This window comes from Leiobunum rupestre, chromosome 2 (genome assembly GCF_980474605.1).
Source record: "Leiobunum rupestre chromosome 2, qqLeiRupe1.1.hap1, whole genome shotgun sequence".
In the NCBI taxonomy this organism is placed as follows: domain Eukaryota; kingdom Metazoa; phylum Arthropoda; class Arachnida; order Opiliones; family Sclerosomatidae; genus Leiobunum; species Leiobunum rupestre.
Genome location: NC_143385.1, coordinates 77,460,341 through 77,475,900, shown reverse-complemented (window position 1 = coordinate 77,475,900; position 15,560 = coordinate 77,460,341).

Below are 15,560 nucleotides of genomic sequence, written 5' to 3'. Positions count from 1 at the left end.
AGAGGTCAATGACCCCGAGGAAGATGTCGACCCCCCGCGCCACCTGCCGGAAGGGGGAAGGAAGCGGGGACTTCCGGTGCCGACCCCCTTTCTACCTCTACATTGAAAAACCCTCAAAGATTGGATTACATCCTACTTCTGTGTCACAACGTCAACAGGAAGTCTACGACTCGTCCACTACCAGATGTCGAATATAGCTATTCTACGGTATCTTCATCAAGGGCGAGTGTTGAAATAAAATGAGCGTTAAAGATGCGGCAAGTATTTCGTAAGCGAAAAAAATACAAATACCCTCTGTAGACATTTCTTTCTTTAAAATTGGCTTCGTTTTATATTTAACTGATAAACTTGATCTGTAAATAGGGTTAAATTCAATTGTGCATTGTTTTAGTACGTCTAACTCACTGTTGCAACTACTTAATTTATATTATTATGAATAAATTAAACTCGGTTGTTTCGTCTCAATTATTTTAATTATAATTAAAATTTTATACCGGGCGGGATTGAATCGGGATTACGGTTTTAGTAAATAAATCTGAATTGCGGAGATATCTTTAAGGGTCGTCTCGAGAAATTAATACCACTAGGTTCAATTCTTCCGAGGAGAAGTAAATTTTGGCTTGCCAACTTGTTTGTTGTAATTTCCGCGAATAAAGTAACTAGGGGTAGAATACCGGGTCTGAACATTGTCTGTATAATTTGAAATAAATGTGAAAGCGTCAGTGCAACCTATGTTGGTTTTGGGCTAAAATGCACAACGTGATATGACTAGTGGATCCCTTAAGCAGCGACAGTCACGCATTTCTTGAACTATTTGAAGAAAGAAGATCAGACAAAACGTGCACATTTCTTCATTGGAATCAAAGGTACATTCCTTACTCGCCCTTTTTTGCTCCCATCTCAGTCGTCTTTTCCCAAATTATCGGTTTATACACACTTCTCACATAATTATGCATTAACTATACAGTTACAAGCCCTATTTTCAAAATTAACCTAGCTTTATTAAAAACGAATATACCTCAACATCGGTTAAAAATTTACAATTGTTCTTATTGCGAAATATCGTTCCAACGGCGTTACGTATACAATCCTTATTCTTACGATCAGAATCTTTAGTTTTCTTCAAAAAGCGTCTAGGCTAGGCCAATACCCAAGGCACCGCCCTAGGTACAAGTCATCTAGCGATTTTTATTGCCTTTAATTCGGGTGGCCGGGTTATAATTCCCAGGAGGTTGCTGGTAAGTCCTTCATGCAGCTCGTTACACTTACTATTACCGTTAAACTTAGCCAATTTTTATGAAAAGGGGATACCGAAGAACTTAACGCAGATGGAATGGTTCCGAGTTTTCACTCAGTGCTACAAGCTGGGATCGACCCCGACCTCTCTGGCTGCGAGGCGAGCACGATAGCCACTTCACCAACCCACCATGATATAATCCTAGTAATTTTTAAAGCAATTGCCGTAGTTGGACACAAAGTTAATGAAGAATCAACTGAAGTTTATACCAACTTCGGAGACTAAGAAGAACTACATCCTTCAATTTACTAAAATCCATAGAGCCTTAAGATTTAGGCAGAGTCCATGGATTCAAAAGTACATAGAATTCAATACTCAGCGTCGTAAAGAGGCCTAGGATGACTTCAACAAGTCAGTTTTCAAACTTATGATTAATATATTTATTGGAAAGTTAATGTGTTTTTCAAAAGTAATATCTATTCTAAAAGCTTAACATCACTTTTAGGAAAAGCTAAGGAAAATCTTCGTAATCGTCAAGACATTCAGCATGATCACAATGAAAGACGATTAAAAAATTTATCTGTTCCCCCAAGTTCTAGTAGGGTGAGAAAGATTAATTTCATACATTTAATTGTGTATATTAAGAGGATTTGCTTGATTTTTACTTGAATTTTGTTTCTTGGGTGAAAAATTAGGTGAAATTGGTACTTTTGTAATTTTGAAGAAATTCACTAGCTTAGCTATAATTTGGTATTTATTTTGATGATTTTCAACCCTACTATCTCTAATACACTATCAACCATTACTCATATAAGCTAGGGGGGATTTGTAGTCAACATAAGTCAGGTGTGCTATGACAAAAATACCTCAAATAGAAAAAAGAGGGGTTCTTTAAACTAGAAAAAAATTAGGGGTTTAAAAAAAAACTTCTATAAAGTAAGAGGGAAAAAAACAAGGTCTATATAAAATGGTTCCATAATTTTGGGAGAAAATCGCCAAAGGGGGAAAAATGGTTCCGTAAACATGGGTCTATAAACCGGGTCTGTAGCAAGCTTCCCCAGGAATTAGCATTTAGTTAAATCAGCCAGAACCGGCACTTTCCCACTACTTAATTCACTCCGAAAGAACCCAATAAAACATAGCCAAAACCTGAATAGCCATACCAAAAATATCATAACAAGGCATGGTAAATTATCATTTTATAAAAGAGCGAATCGCTAATGAGAGGAGCGCCATTTTTCTGGTCAAAAAAGCAGAAAGAAAGGAGGGCCTAATTTTCTGATCAAAAATAGCGAAAAGAGGACTGATTTTCAGCTCAGAAAAGAGCCACAATTGTTAAACGTTGATTGAATCGATAAAAAAAAGAAAAATAGAGGAGCACCGATTTTACGCTCCAAAAAGAGATAAAATAGACGAACACCTACTTAATTATCGTATCAAAACTTCATGAACACGACTATTTATTAACCTAGATATTTCATTCGTATCGTGCGGTCCTTCATCAGGAACTTCATAATGGAGTTATGACTTTTGTAACTAGTAAAGTAATCTGTCTCAAATGTATTCGGATTTCCTGCATCTAATAGTAGTACCCGATGAATCTTCTTTCTCAAGAGAGGCGTCATTCTATGGCTAAAACAATCAATTGTGGAATAACATCAATCCACTCTGGGAATTTATCCATCACCACCAGAACATTTTCGACTAAAGGCTTAGGCGTGTCTTGTATTCTTATTAGACGATTGTTTCTGGCAAATGTTGATGGAAAAACTACTGTGCCTTCTATCAAAACGACTTAGTGAAGAAGAGACTACCTGCGATTGTCCGATTTAAAGGGAGTATAACCCTTCTTGTTTGGTAGGGTGCGCTTAGACTATACTGAGTAGTTTCCACAAACTTTCCTAGCGCATTTTGAAAACGTTTATACACATAAACTAAACTAACTCCTTACCGCCCCTCGGTAGGAAAGCTTGTGGAAGCTACTCGGTATAGTCTAAAGCACAAAACCAAACAAGAGGGGCTATATTCTCTTTAAGTCGAATTAGGTTGCAGCATGACGTAGCACCAGCACACCAACGTCGTGATGTAGAATATCTAGCCACCGAGCTACCTCAACAGAGGATTGTATGGAACGATCAAGTTCAATGGCTTCCAAGATTCCCAGATCCAACACCGCTCGAAGTCTACTTCGGAAACAGGTGTACCAGTCGCATGTGACGAGCCTAAGTGACTGACTTCACAAAATAATTAAAGTTTGCTGTCCTGTAACTCCGATATTGAAAAATGAAATCATTTCATGATATGCTTTATCAAGCTGAGACGTGTATTGAGGCTGAGGGAAGAACTGTCGAACCATTTGTGATTCAATAAAATCTTTGAACTGTAGAATTCATACTAAAATGTGTCGTGAAACGTTAGATATTTTACATTTTAAAATACCTTTTTTGGGTGGTATCAACTTCTAATTTTGTATGACTTAATAACAAAGTGAAAACAAGATAAATTTCAAATGAAACCGTTTCATTTGTTAGTTTTTGATTATGCTATACACCATTGTCACTGAAACGTCTTGTCTATCCCCTACAGGTAAAAAAATACATTTTCAAAAACCATAAAAAAATGAGTATTTCTTGAAATTTACAAAAGATATTCCTATTGGATGTATACATCCTATGTTATGCACTTCTTGAGGAAAAGAGCTGAGACGTGTATTGAGGCTGAGGGAAGAACTGTTGAACCATTTGTGATTCAATAAAATCTTTGAACTGTAGAATTCATACTAAAATGTGTCGTGAAACGTTAGATATTTTACATTTTAAAATACCTTTTTTGGGTGGTATCAACTTCTAATTTTGTATGACTTAATAACAAAGTGAAAAAAAGATAAATTTCAAATGAAACCGTTTCATTTGTTAGTTTTTGATTATGCTATACACCATTGTCACTGAAACGTCTTGTCTATCCCCTACAGGTAAAAAAATACATTTTCAAAAACCATAAAAAAATGAGTATTTCTTGAAATTTACAAAAGATATTCCTATTGGATGTATACATCCTATGTTATGCACTTCTTGAGGAAAAGAGCCTGATTGAGCAATTTGAGACAACCATTGTCTAGATGGCTGGTGATGCGAATTCAATTACAGACTGCTTTTTCCTGTCATTCCTACTAAAAACAAACCAATTTTTCTTTAAATTTTTGTCTTCCCCTCTACTATATGAAAGAGGAAGGTTTTGTGACTTTGAAAGTCAGTCCCCTCACAGTATTTGTATCCCCTGCTTGCACCCGGCCACATGCAAGTTGCTCGTCAATATTCGAAAATTTAAAACTTTCGCACAAGCTAGGAACCACTGCTATCGTAGTGTTTAAGGTTCAGCTGCTAGTTTAGGGTGGCTGCCAACAAAGACCAATAACCGACTTTCTTACCAATATGGGACCAGCCTCTGTTGCTGGGAATATTTTATAATTAATTATTATTTACGAGTGAAGACTTAAAAAACATTATCAGTCAAGTAACCGTGTTAAGCGCAAAAAATTCATTTTGAAATTAATCAATTAAAAGAGCGTTCAATTTTGGATGAAGTGATGATATTTGCGCGAGATAGTTCTTGTACAAAGTCTTGGTCGGTCGCTAAGTTGGAAAAACGTTTCAACAAATCCATAAAACAGTTCGCGTAAGGAAATTTGTTTTCCAGTATCCTAAGGATACCTTCCCAATCTTGGTTCCCCGGATACTCGTCGGAGATAAAATAATCAAACGGTATTTCGTGGTTGACGTATTTCGACGACTCGTCATCTTCCTCTCGCATGATCGCTACAAAGTGATTCTTCGCTCCTAAAACCGTATAAATCGCTGCAAATGGACCACCCAGCCCACCGTAAACCAAGGCATGATACGGGTATAACTGAAAAGGTTAATCATATTGTAATTAAATTTCAAGTCGCCAATTTCTCGGAAAAAATACGATACTGGCGTTTTTCATTTTACTGCTCGCAAGTGCTCGAAATCGAATCGATCAACTTCTCAGGTTCCATTTGCCAGCTCGGATCTGCTGCGATCAATTTCCTCGTGCTCTTTTTATTGCTCTCTATCACTCTGAGAGCTCTCGAAAACCAATTTTCGACTATTCAAAGAATCTCGGAGCCAGTTTTTTTTAGATGATTAACGTACTCGGGTCGCTCGGAGATATATTTTCGCGTGTTCCTTTTTAGCTCTAGAATAAAATAGCTAAAATCATTGAAACACGTTTCATTTCTCCCTCAATGGAAGTGAGCCGGCACTGACGGATTCAGAGTGAATCTCGAGCAGTCAAATGGAAAACGCAATTCCACATACGCGTGAAGTTCCTTAACGTATTGATGGGTATCGACCATAAACCTTTCTGAGATGTATTTATGTTAGTTTTCTAGCCTACGTGGAGAAAACTAAAATTTAATCTAACTTATAAAATATAAAAATTCAGTAACTCACGAAATTACTTAAAGCCCCATAGAATCATTTGAGAAATGTTACGTAGCTCCTCCTTTTCCGTATCTCGTGATAATATATCCGACCAATTTTAATTAAGCATTTTTCCTGCCCTATTTGAAACGGTTATGTGGCCCTTTAAACTAGAACTTTTACGTATCACCCTGACGTTCGAAATGTTTTTAAGCAAAAACAATTTAATTTTTTTAAATTCTGATGACGTTAAATACGGGGTCATCTGGGTTTCAAAGATGAGACTAAAGCCTATGCTTTTCTTGCGATTAATTTGGTGTCTGATGTGTCTAATGCCGGAGATCCAGCTTTCCAAAGTTATCAACGCCACCGCATTTTCATGAGTTGCTGAAAATGTTTGCGGATTGTCTTGTACTTATAAAGATTTCCGGTATACTTGATTTTTGCGAGCTAAGCAGAATTGTTTTTAAAGATAAATACCTCAAATACTTTATAACACTCTTTAGAGCGGTTAAGCTTCGAATAGAAAATCGTCAAAGTGTAGCAACATCTACACTCCTACAAGTTATTCCTACACATTTTTCAACCCGGGATTAGCCTCTCTAATGTATATAGGTAATGGGAATTTAAACACCTAAGGTTAATACGCCTTTCATTCTGTGCAAATTGGTTCAAGGACTTTTTTGACGGAAAATCGATAACTTAAATCATCTTGCTAATTTTATGATCTGATTAACTTTAATGAGTGCGTTTAAATGTGGTTAGACTTTTTATGACCTGTGCAGTTTTAGTCAGAAGTGGGCCAAGTTTGTACGTTACTTTATTATCGTTTTAACTGTGATCGCGAGTGTGCAAAACGGGGCTTGTTTTTTCATAATCCACGCAGCTCTGGTTAACGTGCAAAATTGGATTACTTCTGATCACATTTTGAAACAATGTAACATCAAATAAGGAATATGCCAACGACTTCATTTAAAAAAGTGGACTTCAAGTTCAAATAACCGAGCCTTTAATCGCTTATTTACCTGGTTCCGCTTTTCAATTTGAAGAACGTTCTGGAGCTTTTTCCCAACGTAATACCAATGATGCACTTCCGGGGCTTTATTTCCGTTCGTAGAACCGGAAATGTAACTCTTTGATATCCAGTAAACGTAGTTTTCGTTGAAATACTTGAACTCGTAACTCTTAACACCACCCTTGCATGTGAAGTCGAATTTCCCAGTATGCGGTTCGTTCGCATCTTCCATGACCACAACTGGAAAATCAATCAGATATCCAGGTTCCAATATCAAGTATCCACGCCGTCTGCCACTCTCAAGAGTAAATTTCAAGACCAGGCTTGAATGATCTTTCGTCCAACCAGCACCTTTTGGAGGAATATTATAGTTCCTACAAAAATTTTAATTTTTAAAGCAATGATCGAAGTTTTAGTCCGCCAAGTCGAGCGGATTCCAAAAATCAAGGGGAGGACCGGAGGGGATTCAAACTCAGAAATCCGTCAACCCAACCCCCAGTGATCCGAACTGAAATTTTAGCAATTGAGCCGACTTAGATAAAAGACCGTCCCCATAGGCAAATTTGGTCGCGGTCCCATTGTATAATGCCAATCTGCCCCCTTGGCCAGTTCGGATTTGAAAATTATCCTTATATTTTTTACAATACTCTTTCAATTTAATAAGTATATAATGCCACTCTTAGATATCACTATTTAACTCCCAATGATGTCATTTCTTTGAAACATGTGCCTTCGCGGGATACATTAATTTTCTAGTAATTTTTTAAACAATTAAATATGGAAAACACGATTTAAAATTGGTAAATATTAGAGTTGTTAATTTTTCCGAAAAATTAAATGTACAAAAATTTCCGGAAAATTTTCTGCAAATCGGAAATATATAAATATAAACATATATTACTTTTTAAGGGTTTTTATTCTAGACTAGTCTAGAGGTTTAGTTTTACTCTTGAATTCGAAAAAATGAGGTGAAAATGCCGCGAAATTTAAATTATTCAATATTAGGCTAATCAGGGAATGAAAACCTTTTTTTTCATTTTGTCGGGAAAATACGGAACGTTTCCGCGGAAAATTTTCCGACCTACAACTCTAGTAAATATCCTAATCAAGTTAAATATTTATATTTTATATCGTCTGGCGGAGTACTACGAGGCGGTACATCTCCACCTTTTGGCGGGAAGTTCCTGTTTTGAGCCAGAGACGATGACCATGTCTCAATTTAAGCCTAGATGGATTATATCCATGAAAGATCAATACATTTCTGATATTATTTTTACATTTTTGGAATATCGGGGCTCTTGTAAAAATTGGATGCCACGTAGAATAGGTAATTTTCCAGATCGGAGTATTCGGTCTTCAGGTGCTTCAGAAGCTTTCTTCTCAAGTACAACGTTCGCCCGGCACAATTCTGGCTGTCCTTCACAATGGACGCCTCATGAGTCGTTTCGTAGAACTCCAGAAGAGGCAAGGTCTGCTTTTTGAACGTCTCGTAAAATCGAACCAATGAGGTGATGGAATTGTAAGGGTGAGTCAGTTGGAATTTTAGCATTATTTTTTGAACATCCGATATGAAATTCTGAAAATGAGACCGAAATGGAAAGTGCAGAATCTCAATGGCGTGGTCGCTCCACATTTCGTTGGTCCTCAGCAATGTCTCGCTCATGATGTCAAGTTGAATTATGAATGGTCTGAAAGAAAAGTGCTTTGTTTTAAAATTTATGAAAACTATTAAATATAGTTAATGAACAAAAAATTAAAAATACCGGGATGAAGAAAAATATGGGAAATATGGAAAATATAACTTGAAAAATCTATACTCAGGAATAATGTTTTTAACTGCAATGCGTATTGCTGCAGGCGCTAATTGTACAATGAGACGGAATACACACTACAATGGTTAAATACTGAATTAAAACAAACAAACCTACAGCTATTGCCAAAACCCCTCCCAAGGGGACGGTACTCGCGTGACCTCGTGCTATTAGTACAAGGTCACTCGCAATGAAAGTTTCGCGTGTTTATAGTGCTTCCAGCCACGATAGGCTTTTATTTGTTCTGCTAGCATCGAGACATTTCTCAGCGGTATCAAAATTACATTAGCATATTTTCCAGATAACCGCAGCTGGCCCACAGTACACCGAATAAATCTTATTATTAAACAGGGGGATTCCATGCTTTGTATTTTTATTGGTTTTTACCCATAACCGAAAATTATCCGAATTAAAAGTTATTTTATGCATATTAAATCGATATTAAATCGTTTTATAACCACGAATAATATCCATAAATAAACAGTTAACGGAAATTTTTATGAATAATCGAAATTTTGGCGGTTAATTTATCTGTTCCGCCAAGCTCTATTTGTAGGTAACATTTTACTGAAAATGACAATAGTATAATTACAAATAAGAGTAAAATTCTACTCCACAATGCGGTACCTGCTTATAAAAATGTACAGAAGGATGCAAATTTAGCAGCTGACCAAATACCTGAAAATGACACTGAAGTAGTATATTTGAAAATAATAATTTTTGGTCCAATGCAACAACAAAACAAGGAGGTCGGTGTCTTCTCCGATTAAAATTGTTTCTGTATTCGTCGACGATTCAATACGAAACCATGTCGACATCGGCATCGCCTTTGGAGTGAAATACGGAGGATCCGTTTTCTTCTAAGTGTTTAGCAATGATATATATTATATTCTGTGTGCTTGACGGATTAGATAAAAATACATCCTTCTTTCCAGTGGTGTAAAATTAACCGACTGGCTAGTAATCGACGACCTCCGATTAGGCGTCGTGTCTTTAAGTGTCGGGCCTCACTCTTAGCCATCAAAACGACTGTTACTTGACCATATATCCAACATACAAAAGGCGCGTACGAGCTGCCAATTAAGTCATAGGAACAACCTTTTTTTATCAAAAAAACCCCCGTGAATTAGGAAACCGCCGTCTAAAACGAGCCTTTTAAATGATTTTTGGTCGTCTTCTTTCCACTCAACGTGGCCAGTTGTGGCTTATCCGCTTTTGGCAACATTTTAGTTTTCTCGAATAACGAAGGTGAGTACGAACACAATTCGTACTTCATATCTTTAAAGTCTATTTCGGATGATGTTGCTAGGACGTATATTCTATGAAACAGCATGGTCGTATCAATTGTTTCTTTGTCATCTTTAGTTCCACATCGATATATATATATCGAAGTGGGATTATTGCTATGGACGGAATGTCGTTAAGTGTTGTTTGTTTGTTTGTATGTTTGTTTGTCGTGGAAAGCGACGACACGGTAGATGCAGCTGCGAAAAATAATTTATATAATTTATATTATTGATGACAACGGGATTCGAACCCAGATTTCTGGCCGCGTAATCTCCAAAACCGCCGCCTTTACCAAGCAAGCCACGCCGTGCTCTTCGAATATCATGCTTGAACTTTTAGCTTTGAACACTTTTATAGTTTGTATAGTTATTCCAGAGATTTTCCGCCCCCTCACGCGTGCCGTTAATTTCTCTCCCCCCCGACCAACCCCCTTAAAGGGAGAGTGACAAAAAACAAGTTGGTCTCATTCGATAGAACTCTTTGACGCGCCCCCTCCGTAATTTATATATCAAACAATAGGAAATCCCATGGGCTCAACAGCTTTTATATTAGTTTGCCCACCCGGGGCTCCTGATAGTGGGCCATATCCACTCTTTAATTTAGGATGGCAATTTATATATCAAACGATAAGAAATCACGTAGCCTCAACAGCTTTTGTATTAGTTTGCCTTTCTGTGTCTACTAAGGGTGTATGGGTTTGCCCAACCGAATACACCGATGTGGAACTAATATTACGGCCTGGACCGTCTTGTTTAGTTTTACACTTGAAGAAGAAACGACGATTTTGATTGTGTCGCTTCGTTTCAGAGTAAAAGAAAATATCTTCTTGCCAGTCATGTTTTCTATGAGCGTTGCTTCGTGCTTTCTAAATTGATCAACTTTAACTGCCTCTTCTGCCGTCACCCCAGTTGCGATATTACGAAGGGATGGGTCTTCGGTGTACGGAGATATACATGTACCTAGTGACTTTTCCAGCACCTTCTCTGTGTCGGATTTGTCTCGTAGTATCCGAGAGCTCGATAGTTCTTTGTGTTTTTCATTCGATTCGCATTTCCCGGTTGAGATAGCACCTCTAAAGCCGCATTCACACTATCCAACTTTAGTCACCTGACTATGTCTGTCTGAGAATTCAGCCCGACTAGTCAGGTCAGCTTTCGCGTTCATACTATCTAACTAGTCAACTTGGTGTTGGATGCGTTTTGTCGGGTAGTTTAGTTCGAACGTTAGACGCATGCGGTCTTTTATATACCATTAACCAATCAGAGAAACGAAATTTAGGTAGAAGCTGTCTGCTTGTTTTTCTGATTTGGGAATTTTGGTTTTGGCTCAACATTGTGGCTGGTTAAATTTATTGTTTTGAGTGATAGTTAATATGGAGTCTGATGAAAAAACAAAATTGCTTTATTAGGTATTGTTTTCATCGTAAATAAACAAAGGGGGAAAAAAGAACGAACAATTAGATTAATTCTGTTATAATTAAAAGGGAAAGAAATAGTTATAAAACCGAGGGATAGGTCACTTCCTTGATTAACGACACCTTCCTCGAAAGATTAAATCCGATTTAATCGTGATTGTTTTGATTAAATTTAATTTAATCACGATTATGTTGATTAAATTCAATTTAATCACGATTATGTTGATTAAATCACGTTTAATCATGATTAGAATGTTTAAATCTGATTTAATCCTGATTGAAACGATTAAATCGTGATTAGTATGATTAAATCGTGAATAGAAATTAGAACGAGAATCAGAATGATTATATTGGTGATTGGAATGATTATACTTGTGCGTAATTAGAACCAGCGGATAAGAATAATTTAATATGTTATTAGAATTATTATTTAGTATTTACCGCGCTCGATTTACCGCCGACGTTGAGGCCGACGTTTACCGCGATCTCGTATCTCGTTTTCTTTTTTCGCGATTTGCACTCAGATTAAATGATATTGTAAAATGTTTCCTTAAATCTCTGAAGAAATGTGATAGTAAAAAATCCAAAAGAAAAAAAGTAACAAAGCTGTGATAACTTGTTAAGGGGTTTTCCCACGAGCTCTTTGTTTTTTCCCCTTCGATAAACATTTGTTGAGGTTAACGGTAATAGTTAGTGTAGGGAGCTGTTGGCTCGCGTGGCTTGTAGGGCCCGATGACTTAGGCCCTAGGTGGTGCCTTGGGTTTTAGCCTAGCTGATTATTATTATTAAAAGCTGTGATGTTTTCGGATGTTTGAAATAAAATGTGATAAGTTATTTATACAATCATTTCAATCAAACACAATTGTGATAGAACTATCAATATTAATAATTAATATTAAATTATCGTACTTTAGTTTTAATTTTACTGATAAAATCTCGATTCGACCGATTATATTGATTAAATCGTGATTAAAATGATTAAATCTGATTAATATGATTAAATATAATTAAAATGATTAAATCCTGATTAAAAAGATTAAATCATTATTAGAATGATTAAATTTTGTTTAAATCGTGATTAGATTGATTAAATCGTGATTAGATTTTTTAATCTTTATTACCCTGACTTAATCACGATTACCCCGATTTAATCACGATTACCCTGATTTAATAAATTTACTATGATTAAGACGCACCCAAAATGGAAGTGACCTGCCCCTCGTATAAAACTTACGGTTTCTTTTACTATCAAACTTTCTCCACACAAGGATCAATACGTCGAAAAGTGTATAAAAAAACCTAAATTGAACGTCGTCCGCTCACTGCGATTTCACACGTGATCGCATTGACGTCACTTTTTCTCGGTTTCTATTGGCTGCTGCCACCTGACTAGCTAGTCTACCTGATTTTAATCGCTTCTCTTCCTGATTCAAAGTCGGAAGCTTCCCCGACAAAAATCTTATGAGGTGAAGCATTCACATTACCGGACTGGTCGGTCAGACAAAAATCGGGCAGCTAGTCAGCTGACTAAAGTTGGATAGTGTGAATGAGCCTTAAGCTATTTAGCGTAAGCAAATAGTCATGTTTCCGTAAGCTAACAGAAGCCGCCGAACTTGGTTGTTAAATTATGGTGTATTCCAAAAACGATGGATTTACCACCCGCTCCAAATTCCGTACTAAAAGTAGTGCGCTGTAAATGTACCAAGGGGTGCGCAAATATGAGTTGTGGGTGCAAGAGACGAGGCTTTGATGGGTCTTCGGTCTGCGGACCATAGGTCAACGCCCAGAGCTGGGCTCAAGCTCGTCGCACTGAATTCGTATATGAGCTTACGGTTGGTCTCGGACTCACCGTGGTCTCACCAATTATTGGCCGGGTACCGGGCTCGAGCTCGCAATCTAAATTTCCCCGCTGATGTGAGGTCTCAAGCTTAGTAGATATAAAACCTACAAACCATCTCGAGCTCGGACTCACTGTAGTTATAAATATATGGGCAGTCTCGGGCTCGCGCTCACTATATTTACAAATTGACGGGTGGTCTCGGGCTCAGGCTCGTGCTCGCAACAACTACAATTCGATATGTGATCTCGGGCTCAGGCTCACTATAGTTACTTACAAATAAAATGGTGGCCTCGAGTGCGGTCTCACTATATTTTGAAACTAGTAAAGGCTCAAGCTCGAGGTCGATGTTTTATTAGAATAAAAAAAATATACAAATTACTTAATGGAGCTACTTAAGATATATGAAACCCAGATAAAAATATTTAGGCCTGCAGTAGCAAAGAATATGGGAAGACCAAAGAAACAGAAGGCTACGGAAGAAGAAGAAACTGAAATAAACCACGAGAAAATAACTAGTAGAAATAAGAAATAAAAATGATGATTTCGTTTACGAGTAAGGCTACCTTTACGTTGCTATTTAGTTTTATATTTCAAATATAACAAGTACGATTATTTTAAGTTTTTTTAACAAAATAATACAAATATTTATTGTGTATAATTCTTAACGTAGTCAAGTTAGTCTAGTTTTTATTAATCGTTAACTGGGCATCATTAATTAATAGCAACTGATCACGATGATATTTGTTTGAGCTATTCTCTCCTTGAATGTTTCTTCTAATAGTCACAGCTTTTCTTTCACTGACACATGACGCACTTCTAAGTTTTCCCCAGCATCATATTTTATTTATTTGTTTTACGAGAAAGTTTCGCTCGGCCGTCGCCAGGTAGCGTATTCAAACCTTCCCCGGGGGAAAGAGGAGGTTCTCTTTTCGAGAAGGGGAAGATGACATCCGGCCACTAAGGTGGGGGCAAACGGTTAACTTGCCTCCCGTGTTAGAGGAATAGGACGCTGATAATTTCGGTTCATGTATTTCTGACAATATGGTTAATATTTATTATCAAGAGCATTTTTCTACGTTATAAGGCTTGTACTTAGATATAACAGAACTGGCGTCCGCCACCTTGAATTCAAGATGGTGGTGGAAATTATTTTTGGCCTATAATTATACGCTATAGGTGTGAAGTATATTGATAAAATTTCAGGTTTCGATCTCAAAGTATGAAATCGGGACAAAATTTTAAACAGTCTCCATACTAATATTTCAATATAAACCCCATTTCAACCAGTTTTGACCAATTTCCAATGAGGGGATTCACGGTGATTTTAAAGGGGCGGTTCAGATCGATTTTACGAACACATTACAAAAGATAAAAAATTCTATTGTAATTTGTTCTAGGTACACCCCTTTTAAATCGACTGGACTAGTTATAACGACATGATGGATGCTCGATCTTGTATAACAGCCAAAGAAATTATCTTTAAAATGGTATAATAAAGCCTTCAAGCAAGTGATAATACCCTTTACTTGGAAAACAACAACAAGAGCATAGAAAATCTAATGCATATTGGCATTATAATTATTACATTAAAAATAAATAAGTACTTTATATTTAGATTATAATTAATTATAGGGCCGGAGGTCGTCATTCAGAACAATTTTTGTAATAAATGTAAGTACTTTTCACTATGTCTTCTGGGACGTCTTGCGCTCTTTCCCGAGCGCATGCTGGTTTCGCTTTCTCTTAGCCGTATATCTACAGCCTCGAGTGATCTGCTACTGGTACAATCTTTGAGCTTCTAGACCATTTCCATGAGCCCGTCCGTTATTGAAAAAATGTGCCGTATTAGCTACAAACTGGATTAATCAATTCCTTTCGGAGTTTTCGGCATTTGTATCTTTAATTTGATAACTTAAAGCATTCGTGAAGGATTGTAAATTGCGGTGGAAAACTACTACAGCTACAGAAATCCGAAACTAATAGGGTGTTCGCGTGACGGTCGCCATAACCGTAAAATTTAAACTATACCCCTGTTTGAATTTTTCAGGAATATTAATGCAAAACTTTAATTTAACAGCTGTACAATTTAAAAAAAAAACTTGTTTGGTTTCAACGAGCTGCATTTTGCTATAATATTTACACCATCACTAAAAACAAGAATAAAAAACTATATCCCAGTTGAATTTGGATACCTAAACCTAAAAACGTTTGGATTGAATCGTGACAAGTCATCATTTTATAGCAAGACCGAGTTGAAGGCGTTCATGGCACTTGTTTACAGTTACGTCTGCCTTAGAAGCAACATTGAAATGTGAAAAGGAACTTGAAAATAAACGTGATTTCGTATTGGTAACACACCTTTTGGTTCAATCTTTGAAAACTTTCGTCAATCATTTTTACGACTTAGTTTTTGTGTATTAAAGCCCAAGTTGGGCATTTTGAACAGTTGTTGTAAATAAATGTTTGTATTTATTAAAAAAGGTAACCATTTAATTGTTTAATTCCAATATGGAA